Source organism: Ursus americanus, chromosome 5 (assembly GCF_024610735.1).
Source record: "Ursus americanus isolate L20-20 chromosome 5, mUrsAme1.1.p, whole genome shotgun sequence".
NCBI lineage: Eukaryota > Metazoa > Chordata > Mammalia > Carnivora > Ursidae > Ursus > Ursus americanus.
The window spans coordinates 78,069,279-78,074,543 of NC_142131.1; positions in this window are offsets into that span (position 1 = coordinate 78,069,279).

Genomic DNA, 5,265 nt, shown 5'->3' on the forward strand with positions numbered 1-5,265 from the left:
GTTTTGGGTTTTCGTCCGCAATCTGCCCTCTAGCTCTGTATTTGGGAGCCTGCAATTCCTACTCTCCACGCCCTCTGGTAGAGGTGTCACTGGTGTTCCTACAGTCACTGCTTGTGCCTTCTGGGTGGCAGGTGCTGTTGCTGCAAGGTTTGCTGCTTGGGGAAAGGGCAGGGGTCATGAGTATCACTATTCCTGGAGTACTGGAGTCATGGTGGCTCCTGTCACTGCTCCTTCAGTTCGGCTGCCTTCATGAGATCCAATACACCCACCTTCTAGCTATTTTATTTATTTATTTAATTTTTTATTTAAATTCAATTTAATTACCATATAGTGTATTATTAGTTTCAGAGGTAGTGTTTAGTTTGTATGTAACAGTTACATATAACAATCAGTGCTCATTGAGGTGGGAAACAAAGACAGAAGAAAAATTATTAAATTTCCTTACTACCTACAGCCCATTGACAAGTCCTTGAAACAGGCAGAGGGACATTCCTCTAGGGACTCAATTGCCTCAGTGTTGACACTTTGCTAAGGGCAAAAGGCAATCCTAGCCTGAAACCTCCCTTCCCCCTCCTTCCTGTAAGCCTCATTAACATATAAAAATTCCTTTAGAAATTTCCTTTATCTCTAACCCCCCCAAGATATATGTTGACAATCATCCCCCAAGCATACCCCACTGATACACATCTGAAGGGGCTCATGCCTAAGGTTTTATTAGCAGTAATAAATGACCTTTTCCCAACAATAGCTAGCCCCCTCAAGGTCCTGGAAACCTTGCTTCCAAAATTCCTTAGAGACTTATACTCTCCCTAACCTCTTCGCAACTTGAAGCTCTTTCTGCCCATAGGTCCTGTCCCTGTGCTTTAATAACCCTTTTGCACCAAAGATGTCTCAGGAATTCATCAGCTTCAAACCCTAATGTCTTTCCTACAACACTCATTACATCAAGTGCCCTCCTTAAGGCCCATCACCCAGTTACCCCAACTCCCCATTGACCTCCCCTCCCCCACCTTCTAATGTACAGATGTATGGATATCTCCAAGGTCCTGGCATGTTATGCAGAGGAACCTTTGTTGGGGTTATGTTTGACTTAGTAATTGCAAATTAAAGAAGAGAGACATAGGAAGCAACTCACACTGCCACGATGCTTAGGTCATTCATCATCTTTGTATTTACCCAAGTGATGGCCCAGGAGAGACACCCAACACTATGCTTAAAGTCCATTGGCCAAAATTAGTCACATGGCCAGGCTGGCTGCAGGGGCTTCAGATGTGGTCTCCTGTGTTCCCAGGAAAAGACTCATAGAAGCCAGTGAGTGGTGATTGGAGGTCTGCTGAGGATTAACGCTGGGAGGTTTTTTTTTTTTTTTAATTTATTTATTTATGGGGGGGTAAGGGGGAGGGCAGAGGGAAAGAATCTCAAGTGAACTTCCTACTGAGCACGGAGCCCCATGCAAGACTAGATCCCACGACCCTGAAATCATGATCTGAGCCAAAACCAGAGTCAGAAGCTTAACCAACTGAGCCACCCCAGTGCCCCTGCTGAGAGTTCTTATTGCTGATGTGGTCAGGGGAGGAAAGCCCTGAAAGGCATATTTTCTTACCTTCTGCCTCTTTCTCCAACATGCTTGGGCAAAGGTCAGAATTAGGCCTGTAATCAAGATGTTACAGAAATATCATTTCAGGGATGGCAGATTCAAAATTTTTATCTGAAAGAGGTGTTCACTTGGCTCCAAGCCAATAGGTCTGAGTTGGGATAAAGTGAGTTGCTGAGCCAATGCTGAGGGGATTGTCCACAGGGTAGGACCTTGGTCACAGGCCAAGGATGTCAGGACTCTGGGCACAGTGTTCAGGAACCAAGGTCTAACAGAGTGCTAAGCTATTGGGTATTAGCAGACACTGTGCTGGAGTTAATGGTAGTTATAAGAAAAGATGCTGTAAGATAATGGGAAGACGCAGGCCATACCCAAAGTGGGCTAGTCAGACACGATGCTGTGTCTGGGGGATCAGCAGACCTTTTACTGGTAGCTAAAAGTGGTGACAAGACGTGACTCTGTGAGCTAATGGTGAGTCAGCACTGGGAGACTGGTCCCACCCACTTTGAGCTCAGTCTTTACCCAGACAAATTTTTGAAGCAAGAAGCCCTGAATTCAAAGGGCTCAGGTAGGTCACTCATTTCTCCAGGTGGGATCTTTATGTCTCCAGGGACCGTCATCAGTGCCCTCAGCCCCCCAGGTGACTCTACCTTTGGCCAAAGCCACACTACCCCGTCATTGAAGTGTAGGTGGGTTACTCCATGATGCTTAAGCTGGGATCAACATGGACTGGGAGCTAAGCACCTGGGTTCTAGGTAGGGCTTCTCCCTCTGTTGGACTCAGTCTCTCCACCTGAGTTAGAACTAGGGGATGGCAGATCCAAGGTTCTTCTGACACTATCTGATATTGCAAGGGGGACCTGGGTCTTCATAAGCTGTCTTTTTTAACCTCTGAAACTTAGCATTTTTATATGTAATAAGAATAGTAATACTCCTTATGGTAAAGTGTTGTTAGGAGAATAAGATGGATAAAACACAAAAAAGCACCATGTTACATGTCAGTTATATTTCAGTAAAAATAAATTAAAATAAATGGGTTAATAAAAAGGGAAGGATATTCTGAAAATGTAGATAAATTGAAGGAAATGTTTTAATGTTTATTAATCATAAAATATTTCAGACTGACAAAAGTTATAAAGAAGAAACACCTGTAATGGTTAATTTTGTATGTCGACTTGAGTGAACTAAGGGATGCCCAGGTATCTGGTTAAATATTATTTCTGGGTGTGTCCATGAGGGTATCCCTGGAAGAGATTAGCATTTTAATTGGTTGGCTGAGTAAAGTTGGTGGCCCTCCCCAGTGTGGGTGGGAACCTGAATAGAACAGAGGTGGAAAAAGGTTGAACTTGCTCTACCTGACTACTGAGCTGGGATATCAGTTTTTTTGCACTTAGAGCTGCTGATTCTGGTGCCTTCAGACTTGGACAGGCATCTACATTATTGACTCTGTCTTTCAGATCTTTAAACTATGCCAGTGATTTCCTGGGTCTCCAGCTTGCAGACAGTAGATCAGGGGACTTCTCAGCCTCCATAATCATGTGATATAATACCTTATAATAAATCTTTTTATGTATGAATGTACACACACATACCCAGACAAATATTTTATTGATTCTGTTTCTCTAGAGAACTCTAACTAATGAAACAACTATACATCATTGTCTAACTTCTTAGAATGAAAAACGTGCAGTTCCAGATGAAATACCCATTATTATCCTTCCTGATCGTATCCCCTTTGCATCCCAACCCTAAAGCCCACTCCCAAAAGTAACCACTCTCTTGAATTTTGTGTTTATCCTACCTATGTTTTTCTTTATTTTTGAATTTTCTTTTTCTTCCAAGTTTTTATTTAAATTCGTTAGTTAACATAGTTAGTTTCATGTGTATAATTTAGTGATTCATCACTTACATAAAACACCCAGTGCTTATCACAAGTGCACTCCTTAGTACACCTCACCCATCTAACCCTTCCCCCCACCCCCTCCCCTCTAGCAACCCTCAGTTTGTTTTCTATAAGCAAAAGTCTGTTTCTTCTCTCATTTCCCCCCTTTGATCATTTGTTTCGTTTCTTAAATTCCACTTATAAGTGAAATCATATGGTTTTTGTCTTTCTCTGACTTATTTCCCTTAGCATAATACTCTCTAGATCTACCCACATCATTGCAAATGTCAAGATTTCATTCATTTTTTATGGCTCAGTAATATTCCATTGTATATATATTTATACCACATCTTCTTTATCCATTCATCAGTCAATAGACACTCGAGCTGTTTCCATAGTTTGGCTATTGTAGATATTGCTGCTATAAACATTGGGGTGCATGTATCCCTTTGAATTAGTATTTTTGTATTCTTTGGGTAAATACCTAGTAGTACAATTTCTGAAGCATAAGGTAGTTCTATTTTTTTTAATTTATAATGATTTTTTATTATATTATGTTAGTCACCATACAGTACACCCCAGTTTCCGATGTAAGGCTCGATGATTCATTAGTTGTGTATAACACCCAGTGCACCATGCAATATGTGCCCTCCTTACTAAGGTAGTTCTATTTTTAACTTTTCAAGAGATCTCCATAATGTTTTCCAGAGTGATTGCACCAGGTTGCATTCCCAGCACAGTGCAAGAGGGCTTCCTTTTTCTTCACAGCCTTGTTAACACTTGTTGTTTCTTGTGCTATTGATTTGGAAAAATGTCTATTCATGTCTTTTGCCAATTTTTAAATTGGATTATTCATTTTGGGGTGTTGAGTTTTATAAGTTTTATATATTTTGGATACTAACCCTTTATCAGATATGCCATTTGCAAAAATCTTCTCCCATCCCATAGGTTGCTTTTTTGTTTTGTTGGTTGTTTCTTTTGCTGTGGAGAAGCTTTTTATTTTGATGAAGTTGCAATAGTTTATTTTTGCTTTTGTTTCCCTTGCCTCAGGAGGCATATCTGTAAAGAAGTCCCTATGGCTGATGTCAGAGAAGTTACTGCCTGTTTTATTTTCTAGGATTTTTATAGTTTCAGGTCTCATATTTATATCTTTAATCAATTTTGAATTTATTTTTGTGTATGGTGTCAGAGTGGTCCAGTTCCATTCTTTTGCATGTTGTTGTCCAGTTTTCCCAATACCATTTGTTGAAGAGACATCCCCCTCCCCCCACTGGTTATTTTTTCCTGCTTTGTTGAAGATTATTTGACCGTGTAGTTGTGGGTTCATTTTTGGGTTTTCTATCTGATTCCATTGATCTATGTGTCTATTTTGGTGCCAGTACCATTACTGTTTTGATCACTATAGCTTTGTAACATAACTTGAAGCCTGGATTTGTAATGCCTCCAGCTTTGCTTTCTTTTTTTCAAGATTGCTTTGGCTATTCAGGGTCTTTTGGGGTTCCATACAAATTTTAGGATTGTTTGTTCTAGCTCTGTAAAAACTGTTGTTGGTATTTTGATAGAGATTGAATAAAATCTGTAGATTGCTTTCAGCAGTAGATATTTTAACAGATGCAGAAAAAGCATTTGATAAAGTACAACACCCATTCATGATAAAAACCTTCAACAAAGTAGGGTTAAAGGGAACATATTTCAAAATAACATGGGCCATCTATGAAAAGCACACAGCTAACATCAAACTCAATGGGGAAAAACTGAGAGCTTTTCCTCTATGGTCAGAAACAAGACAG